This window comes from Antechinus flavipes, chromosome 2, assembly GCF_016432865.1.
Source record: "Antechinus flavipes isolate AdamAnt ecotype Samford, QLD, Australia chromosome 2, AdamAnt_v2, whole genome shotgun sequence".
In the NCBI taxonomy this organism is placed as follows: Eukaryota; Metazoa; Chordata; class Mammalia; order Dasyuromorphia; family Dasyuridae; genus Antechinus; species Antechinus flavipes.
The window spans coordinates 502,073,258-502,082,402 of NC_067399.1; positions in this window are offsets into that span (position 1 = coordinate 502,073,258).

Below are 9,145 nucleotides of genomic sequence, written 5' to 3' on the forward strand. Positions count from 1 at the left end.
ATGTATGAACAGATTTGGGAGGGGTAAGGTCAAGAGGTGTCCACGCTGCTGAATTTCCTCCTGCCCCCAAAGCCTCATCTGAATTATCCTCGGGAGAGAAACGAGGGGGACTGGCAACAGTGCTTTTGAGTCTCACCCCCTCCCTGGAAACACTTCCAAACAGCTGTGAAATCCCTTGGGAAAACTAGGAGACCACTTCACCTGATTCAGCAGTCCCAGCTCTCCTGAGACCCAACCACATCTTTTCCCCTTTCTGCACCATCCTCCTCCCCAATTGCTCCTAAACTCCAGTAATGAGCGCCCTCTAGTGTCTCCCACCCTACCCATAGTCATTAACAAGTGGCAAGTCCCTTAGGGTGTTTTGTAAAATGAAGAAGCTATAATAATATTAATGAAAAGTATAAAGTGTATAGAATTTTCGCAAACTGTGTTCTACTTCCAGGAAATGGTCACTTTAACTTTGTAAATATTTATCTAAAATGATATTTACAAAACTTTGATATATATTATTTGATTGTATATGTATGACTGTAAATACATTTGTATTCTAAAATAAAAAAAAATTACTTGGAACATTTATCATTTAGCAAATGAATAGTTTGGCATTTTATGTATATGACAGCCTTGGAGAAGTAGAAGTAAAGTTATTCTTTGTTAAGATATGTTTAAAGTCAATGCCTTGCTATGAGGTAGGGAAATTATGTTTATTTCCTGTCCTGTTAAGGCATGTAGATTGTGTTAGATTTCTTGGTCCCTCACTCCAACTCTTTAACATGCTTCACTATAACCATCAAGGATCCACCATACATATATTAAGTGATTAATTCAGTTTGAAAAACATGTACATGCTTCCTAGGCACCTATCACTGTAGTACCACCATTAGCATGGTACATCTATCTATAATCTGTAGTGATATTGCCCCTCACTCTTCCTACTCCTATCTCAGGTCACAGTGGTCCTAGCTCCGCTGCAAAGCAATAGGTGATGTTCAAAAGCTCACAGGACATGTTGCTTCCAGAAGAAGTAATGCCCTTTTCCGTTTGCCCTTTTCCAAAGAGAACCAATGGCACCACTAGGTGATGTCTTGAGCATTGGATTAAATGAGGCAGCCTTGTGCAGTCTCTCTGAGAGGCCTGAGGTCTGCTAGTTTCACTTATTTTACCATTACAGCCTATATCCCTAATCAAGGCCAGAACTCCTCAAAAGTCAGAGGCTAGGTCCTGTATCTATAGCTTCTGTACCTAGCTAGCATTGTGTCTTAAGCCTTGTGTGATCACAGCTCCTGTTTCTATTGTGTTTTAAGACTGAGGATGCTTTGACTCATTAGTCCCATTTTATAAATGAAAAAACTAAAGCTCCAAGAGAATCGAAAAGACATTTGTCCAAAGCCCCATAGTGCGTAAAAGTGAAATTAGAATTGGAAGTCAGGTCTTTTTTTCTGCACCATACTGCTTTTCCAGGTAGTGAGTTGTCAGTAATTTTTTGTTACTATTGATAATGATGATGATGAAATACATTCTTGCAAAAAGGAGCTTGAAGGCAGCTTGGTGATATAATACATAGAGTCAGGAGTACCTGAGTTCAAATAAAGCCTTAGAGTTACCTCTGTGACTCTAGGCAAATCACTTTGCCTTTGTTGGCATCAGTTTACTCAACTGTAAAATGGACATCATAATAATACCTTTCCCCTAGGGTTGTTATGAGGATCAAATGAGATAATATTTGAAAAATGCTTAGAATAGCCAGGGTAGGTGGTACAATAAGTAGAACATTGGGCCTAGAATAAGGCCCAACTTTATGAGTTCAAATCTGGCATCAGAAACTTGTGGCCCTGGGTAAGTCACTTAACCCTGTTTTCCTCCTTATCTGAAAAATGAGCTGAAGAAGAAATGGCAAACCATTCCAATGTCTTTGCCATGAAAATCCCAAATGGGGTCACAAAGAGTCATACATGACTCAAAAATAACACATAACAGGCACTTAATAAATATTTATTTTTTTCCACAAAGGAAAAAAAATTTCCACTGATCAGAAGCAGCATAAATTCTAGCTGAATGACCAATCATCTGTCATGTCACTGTAGTAGCAAGGGATTCCTTTATAGGTTTGGTCAAGGTTAGACTACATGGCCCTAAAGGTTTTTGATTCCACCTGGCTCTGAGAGTCTGTGATTCTATGATCCTAACCTGGGAGATTCCTCCCTTTTTCAGTCTAACTTTATCAGTCAAACATTAATCAATTGACAAACATGTATTTATAATAATATTTTATAGCTGTACTTTTAACTTCCCCAGGTATACCTCTAACAACTTATTTTTTCTTGTTTTTCTAGTTTCTTAGGTGTACGACATGTCTTTGCATGGCTGAAAAAAAATTCATAAATGATCAGGTTTGAGCCTTTATGACCATTGGATATCAGAGATATTCATGGAATGTTAAAACACAAAAAAAGAGAATGTTAAAATTGGAAGGGATATTAGAGATCATCTAGATCAATTTTCACTTGCAGAGGCCAGGAGAGAAGCCTGAGGTCATGCTTGTGACCAAAGCCAGATTCCTCAATCTCAGCAATATTAGTTTCGCTGATGTCTCTTTTTAAAAACAGATTTTATTGCTCTTTTATCTTTAAATGGCATGGGTTTTCCCCTTCATATTTCCCACTACAAGAGAATTATCTCTTATCTTAACAAGAAAGAAAAAAGAACAAATGAAATAAATTCAGCAAAACTGATCACCCCATATTAAAAAAAAAAAAAATCTGACATTATGTGCAAATGTCCACACCTATACACCCAAACCTCCGAAAAGAAGCAAAGGGAATTGTCTTCTAGCTTTTCTTTATGGGGTGGGAGCAACCTTCTGATTGGTATATCCTAGTACCTTGCATTTAATAGTTGTTCAAAATAGCTTGATTGATTTTGAGTGATAGAAAATTCACCCCAGTCAATATGGTATTTACTTATATTCTTGTAAAACCACAAAGGCTATTTTCTATTGACTTTCTAGGGACGCCCTGTTCTCTCTGACTGATATCAGCTGTCACCTGCTTCTCTTCCCACGGCACCACAGAAGTCTATGTTGTACCACTGCCCTCTTTTGGCCATTGATATTCATAAACTTCCTGGTTCAAATCTACCTGATTAAAGATGAAAAGGCACTTTCTGCTCTATTACCTCTAGCAATAAATATAAAATGCTCTTTTTGGCTTTTAAAGTCTTTTTATAACCAAATCCCTTCTTATTTTTCCATTCTTATACTTTATACCTTCCGTGGACTTACTCTATCATGCAATGACTGGTTTCTTCCTTGCTCTTCAAATAACACAATTCATCTCTCAACTCTCTATATTTTTCACCGACTGTCTCCCCATGCCTGGAATTCTCTCCCTTCTCATCTTCTGACTTCCCTTAGCTCCTAATTAAAATTCACCTTCTACAAGAAGCTTTCCCAGTCTTCCTTAATATTAGTGCCTACCCTCTGAGCCAATTTCAATTTATCCTGTGTATATTAAGTTTGAATGTAAGTTTTTTCTTGTCTCTTTCTCCCATCAAATGGTGAGCTCTTTGAGGGTAGAGACTATATATATATATATATATATATATATATATATACAGTATCTTCAGTTTAGTACAGTGCATGGCACATAAGAAGCACTTAAATGCTTATTAATTAGTTTTGATTTCTCCAAACTAACTCTGCAGAAGACAAAGCTCAGTCACACATCCTGGGAAAAGTAAGGTAATCGTATATATGTATGTTTCAATAGGTGCACAAAAATTTAGTTTTCATCCTTCAAAGCCCAACTCAATACCCTCTCTTTTGTGAAGTGCCTCCCTGCTTTTTAAAAAAAATTAAAACAGAGAAAATCTTTACTAAATTAATTTAACATCCGATTATTACTTAATTATTCTGTACTAGGTACAGGAAACTGGGCTCTGCCAGGAGAAATATCACAATTTGGTTCTGACAGTTTCATTTCTCCTTTGTTCTGCTTTCCTAGATAAGTTGCCTCAGAGCTCTTTGTGGTTAGTGGTAATTCAATTCAATCTGATGATCTTTTATTAAATGACTACTATGGACAAGGCTGCAGTTATCTTGGAAACCAGCCATCTACCACAGATACACTGCCATTTCTGATTAACCTTATGGACAGAGCTTAGTGGGTCAGGAATCAGTTTTTATTCCTGGTAATGACTTAATCAATCGACCTTATAGGATGTATTAAGTGTTTAATATGCATCACACATTGTTCTAGGGTCTACAGGACCTGGGAATACAAAGAACCATTTTGAATTGCCTGTTGGACATCTTACTAGATGTCCTGTAGTTATCTTAAATTCAACTTGCTAAAAACTGAACTCTTTACCTTTCCCTCCAAGCCCTTTCCTCTTCCTAGATTGGAAACCTGGATGTCACCCTTGCTCCCTAACTTTTTCTCATCCATCTCTATACTGCAGTCAGGTCTTCTCAATACCACGTTTGCAATAATTTTCAAATAACTCCCTTTTCCTCTCTGACCTTGCCACCACCCTGGTGCAGGCTCCTATCACCTCATGTCTACTGATTATCTTCCCTGTTTGACTTCTCTTCCTTACCAGTCTATAAGCACAGTTCTTACCTATTTAATAAGTCACTCCTCATTTTAATAAACTCTTGTTCTTGATGTTGGTTCAGTCAAATCTGACTCTTCTGGACCCATTTGGGTTTGTGTTTTGTTTTGTTTTGGTTGTTGTTGTTGTTGTTGTTGTTGTTGTTGTTTGTGCAAAGATAAAGAAGTAGTTTGCCATTTCCTTCTCCAGCTTATTTTACAGAAGAGGAAAAACGATGAAGTGACTTGCCCGGGGTCACATAGCTGATAAGTGTCTGAGGTCAGATTTGAACTCAGGAAGAGTTTTCCTAATTCCAAGCCCAGACTTCTATCCAATGAGACCCCTGGCTGCTACAAACTATAGTAATTCCCAGTTACCTCAAGGATCAACTATGAAATCCTTTATTTGGCTTTTCAATTCCTTCATCACCTGGTCCCTCCTACCTTTCCAATTTTCTTACACCCCAGTGATATTGACTTCTTTTTCTAGTCACCTACAAGATACCCCATCTCTCCACTTTGTGTCTAATATGTCTAAAGTGCTCTTCCTCCTTACCTGTCTTCCAGATTCTTTCAAATCTCAATTAAAATACTAAATTCAGCAAGAAGCTTTTTAGTCTCATTTGTATTCTCTCTAAATTACTATTTACATAATATATATATCTTGTACATTCATCCTTGATAGTACATTGTCTCCCCCGTTGCAATGTCAGTTCTTTAAAGACAGGGTCACCATTTTAAGGGTTTAGCATAGTTCTTGATCTTTAGTGAGTGTTTTTAAATACTTATGGATTTGGTAGTCCTTGTCCTTGAGGAGTTTATAAGCTAGCAAGAAGAAACAACATGTAGGAACTTAGTTATAAACAGAATATATACAAAATAGAGATTGAGTACTCTCTTAGCAGCTTCTTCTTCTTTTTTTTTTTTTTCCTTGAAAACCCACTCCCCAGATTCCTGAGAATATGTTTCTCCTGGGAAAGAGCCTAGTGAAGAAAAGAGAGAAAGAAGATTTTAGGTGCTAGATGTAGCTTTGCAAAGATTTAAATTGGATTTTAATTGGTAGGTCCTATTTTAGTTTCTATTAATGGAATGGACAGGAATAGAATCCAATTTTCCCACTGACTTGTCACTTAGGAACCTTTCATCTTTACTCCTGATTGATCTTCAAGTGGCTGTGGTTCTTTGTACTTTGCTACTGATTTTTTCCTCTTTTGGTCTACTTTGTAGGATTCAAAGACTCATAAACAAACACTTAAAGATAGAGGCTGTAATTTAAGAGCACCCTGAGGGGTTGAATCTTTATGTAAATAAGACACTCCTTTTAAAGCTTGAAGAATCCCTCACACTCATTTACCTGTTTTGTAAATTCGGCTCTGTTTTCTTAAGGGAGGGGGGGAGATTGGTGGAGCAGAAATACCTATCTATTTTCTGGCATCTTGTTGCTTTAAAGAACTCTCAGTAGTTTTAACTTAACCAGTCCAATAGAGAATAGTTTCAGGAAAGAGTCTAGCCAGTAGCCATTGGGAGAACTATTTTAAAGAGATTTGGGGATGGTTGACTTTGTAGTGAAGGAATAATTTTGACATTCTAGAAAGAGGAAAGATGGAAAACTGGGCTAAACTTAATATTATGCAACCAAACACTGCTTTCTGAAGAATCTTTTCTTTAGAGTCCATTGGTTTTGGGGTGTGAGCTTTCTCAAAGCCTCCAACCATATAATCATAGAGTTCCTGAACTAGAAAGGGTCTCAGCTCAGAAATCCCTTCTACTAAATTCCTAATATTTAAAAACATTTTCGTGTTCCACTTAAAGCCCTCCAATGATGGGGAACCCTTATTACGCAAATTATATCATTTTTAGACAGCTCTAATCATTAGGAAATTATTCCTTATATTCAGTAGAAATCTTGATCTATTCTTTCCCTTCCCACTTTCTGCCAATTCGTACCAGTTCTTCTCACTTGGAGTAGTCAGAATAAATCTAATCTCTCTCTCAAAAAACAGCCCTTTGTATGTTTGAACTGTCATGTCTTCACCACTATCATCCCCACCCCCTTCTTTTCTTCTCCAGGTTAAATATAATCTCTTATGGTTTTGAGCCCTGTCATTTTCATTACCCTTTTTATGTATGTTAACTTATTAGTATCTTTCCCAAAACATGATGCCAGGCCTGCATCCAGATATGTTTTGAGCTGGGAGTGCCATCTCTCTTGTTTGGAACACCAGTAGCCTAAAATCTCATTTCGCTTTGTTGTTAAAGTACAACTGAATTCAAAGTCTTCTTTACTCCCAGTTAGAAGTTTTAAAGATTGTTAGTTTGTTAGTGTCATAGACCCCCTTGGCAGTAGTCCTGTTATTACAGTTATACTAAAAATATGGTTCAAAAGCTGACTACAAATAGCAGGGTTGGTGTTGTTGATAATAGGTAGCACAGTGGTCCAGTAATTCAGCCCTCATCAGCTGCCAGAACCAGAAATAATTGTTTTGTTGGGTTCAATCAAAATTTATAGAACTGGAACTCCTAGCCATTGATATTGATGCTCTGCATTTAAATAATGGTAACAAAGCCAAGTATAGAAGTTGCTTCCTTCCCAAGTTTCTGTATCTGTAAAGTAAGGATAATGATAATCTCCTCATTGATATCCTCATAAAGATGGAAGCTTGAGCTCTGGATTGGTAGTCAGAAGACTAGGGAACTTTTATTACTTTATAATTTTATTACTTATTTAATGTCAGACTTTGGACTCTCCTTGGATCTCAGTTTTTTCATGTAGAAAATTAAGAAATTAGATTTAAAAGAAATCATTTCCACAAATGTCAGATATGTGCTGCATTCATTTGAAAAAGATTTAAGGATTTTAATGTAATGAAAGCTTAATATGAGTTCACTGTGTAACATAGCTAATGCAGTCTTGGGCTGCATAAGAAAAGGCATAATGTCCAAGTCTAAGGATGTGATAATTCTATTTTACCTTGCCCTAATCAGATATGGAATTTTATGGAATATTATATTTAATTATAAATATATAATCATATTTAATTATATAAATGCATAATCATATTTATATATAATTTATAAATGATAGCTATCACATTTTTAGAAGGCCCTTACTAAGATAGTATTTCTTTTTGTGTGTTTTCTTTCTTCTTTTTTAAACTTTTTGTTTTCAAAATATATGCATAGTTTTTTAACATTCACCTTTGCAAAATCTTGTTTCAAATTTTTTTCTCCCTCCCCCCACCTCCTCCCTTAGATAATAAGTAATCCAATATAGGTTGAACATGTACACTTCTTGTATACATATTTTCACAATTATCATGCTGCATAAGAAAAATCAGATCCAAAAGGGAAAAAAAAATGAGAAAGAAAACAAAGAGCAAGCAAACAACAACAACAAAAACTGAAAATACTATGTTGTGATCTACAACTCTGTACAGTCCTCTCTCTGGGAGCAGATGGCTCTCTCCATCACAAGTCCATTGGAACTGACCTGAATCACCTCATTGTTGAAAAGAGCCACATCAGATAGGTAATATAGATTGGATTCAGGAAGATCTGAGTTTGACTCTGGACAAGTCATCTCACTTACCTCAGCCTCAGTTTCCTCATCTGTAAAATAGGAATAACAATAGCATTTACCTCACAGGATTGTTGTGAGGATCAGATGAAATAACCCAAGTCAAATACTTTGAAAATCTTAAAGGAAAGATAATGCCAACTATTATTGCTCAGAGGAGGCAAAGTAGAGCCATAAAAAGTTTGAAATTTATGTATTATGTATAGCCAATAAAGGAATGAGAGATTTAAGCTTTAAGTAGACTTTGGGGCTACATGACAGCTTTTTTTTCCCAAGTATAGAATGATCAGGCTGATTTATGAGAGCCAGACCTTTGAGTACATAGTGATATTTCTACCTGATTTCAGTCCAAAGGATCATGTTCTTGTGAAAACTTGTGGGGAGCAGTTCTCTGGTTGTAGCCCAGCAAGGGACTGAGGGTGTTTGATAATGGAAAGTTTTATAATTGGCTATAGAATTGAATGTGAATACAAAAGAAGCAATTTACCCATCTTTCATTCTCTTTCTTTTGCAGGTTCTAAGAGACAGGACCATTTTGAAGTTGAATGTCCTTTCTGTTATACTGCTATGGTGCTTGTGAATATATATAACCTCTATTTTTGCTCTTTTCTGATCTTAGGCAAATCTACGTCTAGACCTTGTGAGGGCAGGAGATCTAGAGATCTTAGTGGTAGCACTAAGTAATAGAAGCTTTAAGCATTGTGCTCCTATGTAGTGGATGGGAATGCTCACTAGGAATTATAGAAATGCACTGATTCTTTGAGCTGAGGGGAAAAGCGACATCCAGGGGGAGTTTCATGAAGACTTCATGAGGGGATAAAAAGACTTCTAGGGCCGGAGTGGGGTGGTACTTCACTACTACAAGTATTCTCCTTGAAGAAAGCTGATTTACACTTAGAAGCAGTGGGCTTAAGAAATGGCCACGAAGCAAAGTGTAGACAGAGAACTATTGTGTGTGAATGTATACTTAGTTCCTTTA